Here is a 15,853-nt window from a genome sequence, read left to right as displayed (position 1 = left end):
GCATAAGAATCAGATCCATATTTCAGTAAATCGCCCTTGCAGCCCTAGGCATGGCAAAAGCTACTTCCTTAGATTCCTAGAAAGCACAACAAGTTCTTTCAACACACCAAACCTCCAGCAACTAGGGAAATCCCCGCTTGCTTTGTTTTGATTTGTAATAGAACTCCTGCGAGCACTGTAAGAACGTCCAGTTCTTAGTGACATCGTTATTGACGACTTATGTCCAAACCTTACGTCAAACTCGGCATCTTTCAGGTATAAATATACCAACGTTGCCTTAAGCAAACACACAGTGGTGGTTTTGGAGCAGAGCAGCTAATCTACTTGCCGAGAGCAGAGCAGACGCGGAGAGCCCAAGGACGCTGCCCCTCCTCTTTGACGCGCTGAGAAAGGCGCTGTCTTTTCTCCTGCCGAGAAAATCCAGCTCCGGCGTTTCCAGCCTACCCTTGCGGGTGACTGGGATATAGAGTCCTGAGAGAGAGATACCAGACCTCCTACATTCTATTCCCAAGGTACAGTGCTGACTAAACCCTTAGACAGAATTATTGAGTCATATTCTTGGCAAAAACCTACTTAACTTAAACTGCTACTTACTTACTCCTTCCCACGTATTAGGCTTAGGTCAGGTACACCGGGGTAGGCGTATTTTAGAAGCACCAGTTGAGCACATTAGCCTATGTATATATGTATATATATTTTATCCATTTTAAAGTGTCTTATGGCTAAGAAACCATATCAATGCTTTTACAGTATTATTTCGTAATACTCCTTTTACTGTACGTACTTTACTTTATATTAAGTATTGCGATTGTGGCAATTCATTTCTCTTGCATGAGAAGGAAGACTGCTCAATAAATAATACCTTTTATTGAAAACGCCTGCCTCTCTATTCTCTACACTCTGGTGAAACTAAGAATGCACATCTGACTGAGTGAAATAGCTGTCTATTGTTTTCACACAACTCTAGAGATTGACTCTTATTCTGAGGGAGCAACGTTTTCATGTTTATGCGGTTTTCGGAAGCTGAATTCCTTCTTGTCTGAGCCAGGGAAGCTGATCCCTTCCTATTCAGTCAAGAAAGTTTCCAGTGACCTCTGAGCTAGCTGGTGCAAACCTAAATTAAGTCTAACATAGTCAGGAGAAACCTAGATGACCTCAGTCCTACGTCAACACTGCTGTTTATGTTATTTCAATGTGCAGGGCCTATAGGGAAAATAGGAACTACACTACAGCCTCATATCTCCAATGAGTTGCAATGTAGGCATTCCCAGTGGCTAGGTAGGTGTTCCTATGACAATATAACATGGAAGAGACCTCCATAAAGAGAGAGTAGGTCTTCGTGTTCCATCTTTCAAAATGCAAACCAAGTTTGCTTTGGCAAGACATGAGCCTCTGCTCTCACCCTGCCATAGGAAACAGCAGTGTAGAAAAAATCTTCCAGTAAGATAAAAAAGGATTTTGATGTCCATTATCGCCGTTTTAGTTGTAGTTTGATGCCGTTAAAGCAGCGATAATTTTAACTCTGTCCTTGTAAATATGCCCCTAAGTTTAGTGAAGTGCACTCTGTGAATCGTGAAGCAACACTGTCTAATTGTCATCAATAAAGAATTGCTCATTCTTGACTACAGAATAGGTAAATTGGACATGGGGTTTTGTAACATCAGTGGCTATTCCTCCAGCCCTGTCTTGAGGTTAATTCGAAGAGTGGTGTACTTCTTTTGCTTGTAATGTACATAGGGGCAGATTTACAAGTCCCTTGTGCTACTATAGAGTCACTTTTAACATGGGAAAAGTGACATGAAAGTGACTCAAGGGGCTTGTAAATCTGCTCCACAATGTTCTGTCGTCTTAGTTTGCTTTCCCCAGTCATGTAGAGGATCTTGGGTAAATATAACGGTTTCTGTCCAGCCAGTACCTTTCAACTCTACCCCCAAACTGCTTATTGTCTGTTACCATAGTAACAGTTCATGGAACACTTAAATAAGCACACAGGTCACAAGTTCACCACACAATGTTGCTAATCCAAACAGTAACTGTGCTGGACTTTTTAAAAATTTCCATAGTGGAGTTCTGGACTTTTATTAAGGTCCAGAGGTGTCAGGGACAACACCCGAAGACCCCTGAGTTCTACCTGTCTCGGTGCACAAATAAACAGAAACACGGGCTTCTCGATGGTGGCGTCAAAGACCAAAGGTTTATTACTGCAGGGACACAGAAGTCACAGAAACTACACACGGGCAGATTCTAGGAGCCTGTTCGATTTGCACTAAGTGGGTTGCTCCTTAAATACAAATTATTTAGCTGGGGGCAACATTCTCCACATACTAGTACGTTTCTTAGCCTTTATGTCCTAAACAATAAATATTTGGCGTACACAGGAATCGTCAACAATATCTGATGTCAAAACATTACGAATGAGAGGTTCCCACTGTTCGATCATAATCCCATGTCATCTTTTCATTCAAGAGCCGGACCGCCTCATCGTAAATTTCGTTACCTCCCCCTAATAAAGGCCCAGAAGGAAAGGAGCAGAGCCAGGTGCAGAAGATAGAAAAACAGGATAAGAGATGTTTGTGGGTCGTAAATGGGCAAGGCTACCAGCTTCGGCCGCCTAATCATGATCAGGCCAACGAACACGAGAACCAGTATAGCAGGACTGGCCTCAGGCAGAGGAGGCAGCTTTTGCCGAGTCATGCGGCCACAGCGTTTCTGTCCTAAGGTGCACGTGTCACTGGCAAGGTGAATCTCCGGCTAAAGCCTACGTGTCCTTAAGTGCAATGAATTGATCAGAGGTCACTGTGTGTCCATTGACTATGTGAGGGCAAGAATACAAGATGGATGCCATAATCTAAAATGGATGCCATCGGTGTATCGGAAATGTGGTTATTACAGGAGTGCTCTTGCTCGTAGCATAGCGAAAACTCCAGGATATACTAAATGGATCATTTGCGGTTCACCGGTACCAAAATTATGAGTTTACGACGATGTCGAAAACACGGGTTCGAATCGTCACGGAACCTCAGACCCTCCTTTTGCCCTTACATAGGCAATTACTCAGTCTATGTCAGAGTCTATCTCGATGTTCATTAGGTCAGTGATATGTTGTTGCAGCATCATCCTTTCTCGCACCTTGTCTCCAAACACAGGCTGTTTTCTAAAACAGGATGCAGCACAGAGGCTACACAAAGCAGGACCACATTGGATAATAAGGCAGCACGAGAATAGGAATACTAAGATAATACCAACGACCATCTGAACCTTCCATCCCCACGCTGATAGTAGAGTCCAAAGCCATTCCATTAATGACCAACTTCCCTTGTCTACATGAATAGAGTCGGAAATCTTGTGTAACTTAGAGATCGCTTCGTATACGGTCGGAGCATTATAGGGGATAAAAACACAGCAGCTCGATTGGATCATTCTGCATACCCCACCTCGATCTGCAAGTATTACGTCAAGAACCATACGATTCTGTAACGTCATGAGTCGATCCGCCTGGAGCTCAGCTGTTAAATTACTAAGGGCACCAGCAGTTTCTGTAATAGTAGATTCAACTACCCGTGTTAGCTGACGTAGATTTCTACTATTGGCCATAGGCCCCCAGAACGCAAGGAAATCTTTGAAAAAGTCTCCGGCTTCCTGACCAGCGGTATCTTCTTTGCTGAAAACACCTCTTGCTACTCTGGTCTTGTGATAATCTGGGGGAGTAGTGTATGTCGGAGGCAACAGTCGAGCAATATAGCATGAACCTGAAAAGTCAGCAGGCAACCATGTATACGCCCTATCTCGACAAATGAAGTAGGTACCCTTAGCAGTTAGGAAGGCAGGGGAAGAGTTTGACGGGTACATGTAAGTCTCAACACAGTCACTCTTCCCTAGCCGAGCTCTTGGATTTCTCCCATTACCCTGCAAGCAGAATTGACCTCGGTGAGGTACGACCCAAACTGGAGTGGAGCTTTTACGCTTGCTTTCACCCAAACTAATGCTATACTCCGTAGAATTCCAACTCAGATAAACTCGAAGCTCATCTCTAGGGACAATTGGGGAGTTATTGACGTCTTTAATCATGTCAGTTATTCCCTTTATCAAGGCTTTATTAATGGAGTTATATTTAGCGGAACGTGGAGGACGCGGGGGATAGGTCTCGAGAGCATAGACAAATACAGTCTGGAAGGCCCAACATGGTCCATTATAGCTAAAAGGCAAGACCAGATAGGGAATGCCTTTATCCATAGTGTGTGGTATCAAACCGCACACCCAGCAATCTGTTGTGTTAACTACCAGTTGGTGTTGATGCAAGAGCTGTACAAAGGTGTTATTTATGAAATCTGAGCGTCGTGCTTGTTCATGTTCAGGAAACGAATGAAAGGAATGAGGAGAATCAATAGTAGGAGAAACAAGAACAGGGGGAGGTACTGTAGTCGTGATCGGTGCAAAAATTAAATTGATACCAAAGACTATTCCACCCACAAACGTTATTAAAACAATCAAAAACGTAATTGCACATTGCATCAGAAAACATTTGTTATGAAGAATTTTGTATAATCTATTTCTGCGAACATAAATTACATTCTCTCGGTGCAGCCCAGGAAGCTCCATCTTCTACAACCGCTCGCGACCACTGATGATATGTACGTAGTTGAAAATGCCTCTATCAGCCCTGGGAGTTCCCAGAACTAACAGAAAGACTGACCTTGTGTCTGGCCCCCGCAGATTCAACTAGGCACAAAGCCACGACCCTACGGCGACCCAGACGGCAAGGTAATAAGAACAACAGAAATACACAGGGAAATACAAAATATTAGCAAACTTCCTGGCTGGAGGCAATGTATCAGATCAAAAATTAAAAATAGGCAGTTTCCTGCTTTATTTGTCCTTTGTATGAGAACGTAGGTTGTATCTCAGTTTTCCTGGCGTAGTTTGATCCGGAAATAGTCTGTTTTCAGCAGGAGTAACAATGTTCGAGTTCGCAGAGGACAAATGTTCGTTTGATGCAGTGTTCTGGTCAGTGATCAAAGGAGCAGCTTCAGAAGGAGAGTCAGAGTTTGGTGAATCAGTTATCAATTCTGCATCACTGAAAGGAACATACCTAGGAACCGGTTCTGTGTCAGAGGCACCAATTCCTTGTCTAACCCAATTATCATAAGGGAGTGGAAGGGGTACAAGCTTAGTATGTGTCGCGTGGACCCAGTTTTTCCTTCCAGCCACACATACAGCAGTTCTTGTTGCCAACAGCACTCGAAACGGGCCGACGAACTTGGGTTGAAGATTCCTGGTCCGTCCAAAATTCCGGATAACAATGTAATCGCCGGGTTTCAGCTGATGACCTGGACTTTCCGGAGGCTTTGGCAATGCATCGAAAACCTTTTGGTGAATGAGACTCAATTTAGCAGTCAAGTCAAAAAGGTAATCAATTAGCATTGGGTATTCCAGTTGTTTGAACTCCCTAGGTCTTGGTACCCCCCAAACATTAGCAGGGCGACTGAACACAATCTCATAGGGGCTAAACCCTACTCGGGAATGCACAGTCGCTCTTGTGGATAACAGGGCCAAAGGTAATGCGTCAGGCCAGGACAAGCCCGTGGAGGCTTGTATCTTGGCTAGTTTCAGCTTGAGGGTACCATTGTACCCTTCAACTAAACCTGCTGACTGGGGGTGGTTCGCACTGTGAAACTTTTGCTTGATACCCTAGCCTGCACACACACTCTGCATAACTTTCCCTACGAATTCACTTCCATTATCCGACCATACAATCCGTGGCATACCGTACCTGGGGAAGTACTCCTTTAGGAGGATTTTGGCAGTGGACAGGGCAGTATTGTCTTTTAGTGGATATGCTTCGATCCACCTTGAAAAAGAACAGACTACCACTAGGATGTATTTAAGGTTGTTACATCGATCCATGTGAATGAAATCTAACTGAATCACTTCAAAGGGGCAAGAAGGAGGAGCGAAGTGACCAGTGGGTGTGGGGGTTCCCTTGCCAGGATTATGCATCAGGCATATCATGCAGTTTTTCACCACTCTCTCTGCACACTTACTAATTCCATCATTCTTCCAGACTGGAGCCAACATCTTACAAATCCCTTTAGAACTGATGTGCGCTACTCCATGCGCCATCATTACCACTGCAAGCACATACGCATCAGGCAACATCCAACGCTGCTGTTCCGACAAATCAATCCAACACCCACTCGAGTCCAATTTACCCGTATTCTCTTTCCATGCAAGTTTTTCCTCTTCAGTCGCTTCTTCCTGAATCGCTTTCACACTTTCCACTGTGTCCTCACACATTCCTGATTCGGTAACCCATCTTGCAGACGTTGCAACATACATCCCACTCATCGTATTCCTAGCTGTCTGTTTAGCTCTCTCATCAGAAAAGGCATTTCCACGACCAACATCATCCGTGATTGCTCGATGAGCACTGCACTTCACAATCGCAACTTCCATTGGTAAGGTTAGAGATTCCAACAAGTCATTGACTAGCTGACCATGCTGGATCTTAGTCCCATGGGACGTAATAAAACCTCTTTCCTTCCACAATCGGCCAAAACTATGGGCTACGCCGAACGCGTACTGACTATCTGTGAACACATTCACTCTCTTTCCCTTAGCTAAAACACACGCTCTAGTCAAGGCAATTAATTCCGCAGCTTGGGCAGAATTCTGACTCACTCTTGCAGTCTCCACAATCGTACTCAAAGTCGTTACTGCGTATGCAGCTGTTACATCACCATTCTCCAATTTAAAACAAGACCCGTAGACATACAACGAGCCATCTGGGTCTGATAACGGAGTGTCTTTAAGATCAATCCGTCCTTTTGTCTCCTCTTCAGTTCTGAAACAACAGTCATGTGGTTCAGAATCACTCGACTCCTGACTAGTCGGCAACAATGTTGCTGGATTCAATACATTGCATCTTTTAATCTGAATATGACTTGCTAGCAGTGTCAGCTCATAGCCTGATAATCTAGTACTGGTAAGGTGCTGTGTCTTTGTTCGGTTCATGAGCGTGTCCACGGCATGTGGAACCATGACCACTAGCATGCTGTTCATGACCAAACCAGCAGATTGTCGAATGGACGCTGCAGCTGCTGCTGTAGCTCTTAAGCAACTTGGCAACGCTCTGGCTACCGGATCTAATGTTGATGAAAAATACGCACAAGGGCGTTGTTTATCACCAAATCGTTGCGTCAAGACACTCAACGCGCAACCTTCTCTCTCGTGAACATAGAGTGTAAATGGCTTACTGTAGTCGGGTGTACCCAACACAGGAGCTGAACACAGTGCATTTCGTAACTCAGAGAAACTTTGCTGACATTCGGCAGACCATGGCACCGGACTCGGAACACCTTTTCCAGTCAGGGCCACCAATGGTTTTGCCAAAAGAGAAAAATTTGGGATCCATTGCCTGCAGTATGAAGTAATTCCTAAAAACGCACGCACTTCGCTCTGTGTGCTAGGAAAATTCATCTGCGTTATTGCTTTTATTCTCTCTGGGGTCAACCTTCTTCCCTGCTTTGACAAGAGATGACCTAGGTAGGTCACTTCTTGACAACAATATTGCATTTTGGAAGGTGACACCTTGTGATTTAAATCAGACAAATGATTCAATAGTGAAATTGTAGCTGCTTTGCAAGTTTCCTTGTCATCGGCAGCCACTAGAAGATCGTCGACATATTGCACCAAAGCAGAACCAGGAGGAAGTACAAAAGAATCTAACTGACTTTTTAATGCCTGACTGTAAATGGACGGGCTTACACAATAGCCTTGTGGAGCACATTTAAACCTGAAGCTTCGGCCTCCTAGAGAGAAGCCGAAAATATCTCTGCTTTCTTCGGCTATCGGAATGCTGAAAAAAGCATTCTTTAAGTCGATCACTGAGAACCATGTGGCTGTAGCCGGAATCAACGTTAACAATGCAGTAATGTCTGGAACCACAGGAAACTGTGGGATCACAATTTTATTAACCTCTCTAAGGTCAATTACAAATCTATAGACTGGAGGTTTTGAAGGATCAGTGCGTTTTAGAATTGGCAGTACAGGGCTGTTACAGACATTTCCTCTAGTTTCCTCTATTACGTCTTTCTTGATCAAATCTCAATAAGAGCGCACGTTCACCTTCACTAGAGATCTTATATTGAGGAATTCGTGGAAATTTGACATTTGCTTTCAAGGTTACTACATAGGGTGGAATTTCCAAAAGACCTACATCGTTAGGACCAGTCGCCCAAAGAGTTTCAGGGAGAGAACGCAGCTCCAGTGGGAGCGCATCCATTGACAAGTACATCGGGGAGATTATTCTTTTACCCAATGTAAGCTGTACTCCTGACGGAGAACAGTACAAAGTCGCGTATAGGCGTTTTAACAAGTCTAAACCAAGCAGATTTTCATTACAACCAGTCGTCAAAATCAGGGGTGCTTTCAATTGACGAGGCCCAACAGAAATAGACAAAGGACCAGAAACGGGGTTGTGAACAGGGGTGCCTGAAAAACCTACTGAAACATTTGTTAAGCCAGACAAAGGTGCGCCAGGGAGTTTCGCATGTATGATAGAACTTTTTGCTGCACCAGTATCCAACAGAAATGGTTCGACTACACCTGATGTGGCTACTGCGACATAAGGCCCACTCTGATCTACTGGAACTGATACTACTCCCTCTCTTTGTCCATGGCTGTCCTAGTACTCATTTTGCTGAAATTCCTCACTAACTTCACAGTAATCCTCAACGTGATACTGTTGGGATCAAGTTGGTTGTGCAGATTGTCCGTTTCGTTGATCAAAATAATTAGAAGGGCGATCATTCGTTTGTGGAGGCATAGCACCTCTTCCTCGACCTCTAGAATTTTGTGTAGAACCACCACGACCTCTCTGAGCTTCAGCAGCATTATTTTGTGCTAGTACTGGACACTCATTCTTATAATGACCTTCCTTTTTGCAGTACGCACACTGATTCCATTGGTATTGCGGTCTGTGGGAACCATAGTCGGTCCTCTGGTATGGCCCTTGCTGTGTGTTTGTCTGATTCGTACGAGGCGGATATGCTTGCTGCAAAAGGACTTTAGTTTTTAAATCTTTTGTTTTCTTATCTGATTTTTCTTTCTCTTCCTTATCCCTATTTTCATAGTACTGGGCAGTTGCAAGTATTTGCGCAGTCGTAGAGACAGCCCACGCACTTTCAGAATCCTTCAATTTATTACTGAGCTCTGGCAACAGATTGTGCACAAATTTATCAACAAATAATCTCTGGCCTCCCTCCGTGCTCATATCCCGACCACTGTGATCTACGAAAGTTTCTTCAAACCTAGTGAAAAAGTCGGAGACGCTTTCGTCCTTCTTCTGCCTACATGCGGACAATTTGTCCCAGTTAACACGCAATGCTGGCATCAGAGTTTTCATTAAATCGATTATTCTACCGATTAAAATTAGCAATCAGAGGTTTGGGTTTAGAACCACCAATTTGTTGACCATCAGCCGCTATTATAGCCTGCCAATCACCACCTAGGGCAACTGGATGATTTTCTTTACGAATTTTAGCCCAAATTGGTTGCGGTACTACATTGCCAAATAGCATATCTATGTCCGCTAAATTCATTACGCAAGCTTCAACCGTCTGGGCCAGCTCTTTGTAATATCCAGCGGGATTTTTACGCGGATCTGGCAAGGCCTGTTTTACTGCTAACACTTCAGCTCGTTTCCACGGAATGTGTATCCACACTCTCTGGAATTGGGCTGGAGCCGCTGCAATACCATTCACTGCATCAGCTTGAATAGCCTCGCGCCATATTGGCGGAACTTCTCTCATAGGATATTGATGACCTTGCTTTGTGCTACATTTCTCTAAATCTCTTGGTGAACGGAGGGAAGGATCAAATCTAAAACCTAAAATCAGTTCCATTGCTTCTTTTATCTCCTGACCAACTATCATACCTGCAGCAAATTTTTGTTGAACATGAATTAATTCATCCGGAATTTGTTCAGAATCGTTCCCCTCACACTCCTCACGTAAAAGGGAACACATAACATCAAACACATAGCGTTGCGTCGGTTCATTCCATTGCATAAATGCATCTAATACGTCTCGTACACTATACCGTCCAACTTTCGAAATCCACCTAAGGGCAGTGGAATCTAATATTCCTCGTTCTTCAACACTAGGAAGCTGACTACGTCTCTGAACAGATTCAGAGGCAGGACTCCTATTCAGAGTTTTGTAAAAGGGAGATAGAATATTAGAGACAGAGTCAGTGATTCTCCGACGGACAGAAAGCGGAGTCATGTAACTTGCAGAAGTTTGAAGTAGAGTAGTAGTTGGGACAGAAGAAACAGCAACAGTAGGGGTAGCAGGCAAAGTAGCTTGGGAAACAACACGTATAAGCGGAGCAGGCAGAGGCAAAGGAGCGGGCAACCCTGGAAGAGAGGGTGCCGGAGGAATATTGTTAACCACAGGAAGTGCAGGAGCTTGATTCAGGGGAGCAGGAGCAGGTATACCAGGCTGTCCAGCAGCCGGTAACAAAACATTTGGCAAAGGTGGAGCTGTAGCACCCTGTGCATATGGTGGAGGTGACCTCAACAAGTAAGACAACAGGGGATCCTTTTCAGGGCCCTCTACTGTCTTAGTAGTACTCGATGGCAAGGCAGGGTAGCACTTGTCTATCGCTAAATTACGCTCTCTATTGGCTACCTCTATCGCTTTCTCAGATTCATTGAGTTGCAGCTGCTTGGCAGACTGTTCTAAAGTCAACTCTTGCTCTTTTTGCTCTTTCTTCAATTTTTTAGTCTCTCTCTGTTTGGATTCTTTTCGCCAACAATGGAAAGAATCAAACATTGCCGGCCGGGCTTTCTTCTTAAAAAACTTCATTTCTAAATTATCGAGAATTTCAGGTTCAAAACTACCATGTAGTGGCCAACTAAGGACACCATCTTTCTCCGTGTAACGGATCCATACCTCATTATAAGATATAGGGCCCACACCATGCTTGCAGTAAAGATCATAAAGAGGAGTTCCAATCGGAGGAACCAGACACGAGTCCTCCAACCGGGAATCCCTGTTGCAACCGAAACATGAAAACATACAGTTTTTCCGACTTACCATTTTATAAACCGGAACACAGAACAAACACAAACAAAGGTGCGCACTCGAACTTAGAACTTAGGCCTACCAAATGAACGAATGTATCGATACCCAAACCAAACCCAAAGATTATCGTAACTAGAACAACCAGTGATAATCTTACGAAACCAAACCAAACCAAGGAACTAAAAGGATTATCCAAACAGGAGCAAACCCTTACGAAGTAGCCAAACAACTAGCAACCACTTAATACTTAACTGAGGCACTGAAGACGTCACCAAGGAGAAACCCGTCACGTCTCGCCGTACTAAGGTCTGCACCTCGGGTCCAAGACAGGGCGACAGTCAAGGCAGCGGACCACTGCAGCCGTCCGAACGGGAACCCTCGTGGAAGAGAACGTCGGGCCACTTTTGCGATATGCCGGGATCGATGAAGTGGGGCGCCTCCCTCTGGAATCTTCACACGAAGCTTCTCAAACTCTTCAGGCTTTTGGACCAGTACCGAATGACGTCGCCCCACGTTGGGCGCCAATTGGAGTTCTGGACTTTTATTAAGGTCCAGAGGTGTCAGGGACAACACCCGAAGACCCCTGAGTTCTACCTGTCTCGGTGCACAAATAAACAGAAACACGGGCTTCTCGATGGTGGCGTCAAAGACCAAAGGTTTATTACTGCAGGGACACAGAAGTCACAGAAACTACACACGGGCAGATTCTAGGAGCCTGTTCGATTTGCACTAAGTGGGTTGCTCCTTAAATACAAATTATTTAGCTGGGGGCAACATTCTCCACATACTAGTAGGTTTCTTAGCCTTTATGTCCTAAACAATAAATATTTGGCGTACACAGGAATCGTCAACAATATCTGATGTCAAAACATTACGAATGAGAGGTTCCCACTGTTCGATCATAATCCCATGTCATCTTTTCATTCAAGAGCCGGACCGCCTCATCGTAAATTTCGTTACCTCCCCCTAATAAAGGCCCAGAAGGAAAGGAGCAGAGCCAGGTGCAGAAGATAGAAAAACAGGATAAGAGATGTTTGTGGGTCGTAAATGGGCAAGGCTACCAGCTTCGGCCGCCTAATCATGATCAGGCCAATGAACACGAGAACCAGTATAGCAGGACTGGCCTCAGGCTGGGAAAGCAGCTTCTGCCGAGTCATGCGGCCACAGCGTATCTGTCCTAAAGTGCACGTGTCACTAGCAAGGTGAATCGCCGGCTAAAGCCTACGTGTCCTTAAGTGTGTAGTGATGCATGTGCTGGATGGGTGTGGTGTTGGTGTACACCAGCCATGAGGGAGTGTGTGTGTGTGCCGTTCTGACAAGTAGACCTGGAACTAAGAAATCACTACAATGGAAATCTGGGGCATGTAGCGTTGTAGTGTTTTTCTGGAAGCATAAGCGGAGTGGGCTGGACTAATGTATGCCAGTGCTGCGCGAGGCAGTAAACGATGATTCCAAAGCTATGGATGTGGTTCCCTCAAGAGCTATATGAGAAATCAAGTGATTCGGGTGATCGTGTTGTAGTGCTGACGTCACCCGGGTCTTAAACGCAAAAGTGTCATTATATCTGTAAAGTACCACAACATGGCCAACATGGAAGTTAAGGGGTATCACTGAACCTATATTCATTCATAGTTGTACACATAAAAGGTGGACATGACGCATTTCTGCGATTATGAATGTTTCTTGTACATTCAGTAGAGTGTTGTAGCTGTAGTAATACAGGGCTATGAAAGCTTTAGGATGTCGTTTTTGACACATGATGGGCTGCTAATATATATACGTATGTGGTTATTCGAGTACACTGTTGAACTTGGTGTTGGAAATCAATGTTCGAGGCTCGGTGTCGCGTCCACATTTTGTTATTGTAGAGAAATGACGTAATCTACGCATGTCTGAAAATGTACAGTAAATGCGGTTCTCATGTAAATTGCTAATATAGTTTTGAGTAGACTTCACGCTATATAAATATGCTAAAAAACAAAAAAGGAGGAATAGCCCTCACTTAGTGTCAGAGGTAAGATGGTTGTATACGCAATTTATAACACAATATAATGTGGTAGGGCGCAGGAGCAGCATTTTACAAACATAATAAATACACAGACATAGATAAATAGTTGAAGTGGGTACGGGCATGTGTGCTCGACTCCATTTTATTACGTTGCTGTTGTTAACAAGTAGAATAGTAATCATGATATCATACACAGATATTCGATCGTAAACGGTTTATGACTTTTGCTGTACAAAGGTAGGAGCACTGTATGTGAAATATTACACAGAAGATTGTATCGTAAAGGGTTCATGAGTTGTGGTGCACTGAGGTCGGGGCGGTTTGTGCGGAGCCTGCGATGATGCGTGGTTCAGACTGACCGCACTGGTAAAAATGTGTTTTGACTATTGAATTTTGCCTTAACACGAGCACGTGGCAATTATTTACGGTGTACTGAGTTAGTGGTATGTCTTGCCTTTAGAGTGTACACACCCTGCGCTTATGCGTGGTCTGAACGGGCTGAACTCAAGCCATACTGGACTGAATGAACTTTGAGGGGAAAAACAAACTAGCATCAATAGTTATCATCTGCTATGCAAACTAGGTCTACTGATTGCTCCCCATAACAAATTAAACGATTGCACTTCCTACAGTACATTCTAACTTTCTCAAATTGGGGACGTATGTCTGGTGGCGGTGTTGAAGGTGATATCCCAGAGGTACTTGGTATTGCCTGGGGTGGAGGTACATTTTGGCACAGTCTTCTACATTCTTTGTGAGCATAGTTCACAGGATGCAGCAATTGAAGGTCCTTGCGCATACTAGCAGTGCAACATCACTCTTTTTTGTCTCTGCCTTATGTAAATCGAGGCTGAATTTAATGCTGTCTGTAGTGTAGATCTATAGCTGAATTCAAGTTTTGAACCCTACAGTCCGCAATGTACATTGAAGCCACTAGTCAGCACAGTTATTGCAGAATGCTTTTTTTCACTTATTTTACCACAATCTGAATACATACAGTATAATTGTCTCTGTATTAAGTAAATCAAGGCTGAATTTCCTAATGTCTATAGTGTAGATGCAAAGCTGAATTCAAGTTGTAAACCCTGCTGTCCGCAGTGTAGATATTTTGGTGGACTGCATCATCTGTAATCATGATTGAAATGAAAGATAGAACATGTATGGAATACATTGTCGAAATATGTATGTTTCAGGGACATTATTGTTCAAATTGTGACCTGTGCGGTCCGCAGTGTAGACTGACATTAAGTGTATCTTTGCACTTGCAGCGTGAATTTTATTATTCAACTAAATCTATAAGTGATATAAAAGAAGTTTTTGAAGGAAGCATACTGAAGGGATATTGTATAGGTTTTATCGGTGTTATACTTAGTTTGGTTTGCACTGAGTTTGTGGTACCTGAAACAACAAGGTTCTGTGAAGCCTGCAATGATGCATGTTCTGGGTAGGCTGTACTGATAGTAATGTTTTTTGTCTTGTGAATTCACTCTTAGTAACGCCACGTGACAATGATTTTTGGTGCACTGAGTTACTAGTATCTTTGGCTCTTAGCGTGTACGTATCCTGTGATGATGCGTGGATGGGGGGGCACAGTAATTGGAGTAATGTGTTTTGTCAATTGGATTTTGCATGAATTCCATTTCAGAAGGACAGTATGTCTCCCTGTGACATAAAACTGTTCACTCTTCTTTGGGATGATTTATGGTGCACTGAGTTAGTAGTATCTTTGGTGCTGAGCTTGTACATATCCTGCGATAATGCGTAGTGCAGGGGGGCAGCACTGGGAGCAATGTTTTTTGCCTAGTGAATTCTGCCTTAATAAGGCCACAGGAGATGTCTTGTGGTGCAGTGACCTAGTGGTACCGAAAGAACTCAGCTTGTGCCCACCCTGCAATGATTCGTGTTTCGGAGGGGTTGCAGTGGTATAATGTCTCTTGCCTACTGGAATGAGCATGTGCAATTGCCATTCTACCTGAATCATGAGCCCTCACAATGTAGATCGAAGGCAGTAGTCATCACTGACATCAAGAAATTCTTTTTGTCATATCCTTTAACAAAATCTGAGGACATAAACTACAATTATCTCTACCTTAAAAAAATCAAGGCTCAATTTCATGCTGTTCGTAGTATAGATTCAAAGCTGAATTCAAGTTGTGAACCCTGCTGTCCGCACTGTAGATCGAAGGCAATAGTCAGCAGACATATCGACAAATGATTTTTGTCAGTCTTTTTATCAAAATCAGAACACATACAGTACAATTGTCTCTGCATTAAATAAATCGAGGTTGAATTCCCTACTGTCTGTAGTGTACATGCAAAGCTGAATTCAAGTTGTGAACCGCTGTCCACACACTATATTGAAAGCAGTAGTCAGCACAGATAGCGACAAATTATTATTGTCACTCATTTTAACAAAATTTAAATAGATACAGTACAATTGTCTCTGCCTTAAATAATTCAAGGTTAAATTTCCTACTGTCCGTAGTGTAGATGCAAAGCTGAATTCAAGTTGTGAACCGCTGTCCGCACATTAAATGGAAAACAGTAGTCTGCACAGATAGCGAAAAATGATTATTGTCACTTATTTTAACAAAATTTAAATAGATACAGAACAATTGTCTCTGCCTTAAATAAATCAAGGTTGAATTTCCTACTGTCCGTAGAGTAGATGCAAAGCTGAATTCAAGTTGTGAACCCTGCTGTCCGCAGTGTAGATCGAAGGCAGTAGTTGACACAGACATCAAGGAATGCTTTTTTGTGA

The sequence above is a fragment of the Lissotriton vulgaris genome, chromosome 11, assembly GCF_964263255.1.
Source record: "Lissotriton vulgaris chromosome 11, aLisVul1.2, whole genome shotgun sequence".
NCBI lineage: Eukaryota > Metazoa > Chordata > Amphibia > Caudata > Salamandridae > Lissotriton > Lissotriton vulgaris.
This window is presented reverse-complemented; position numbering follows the sequence as displayed.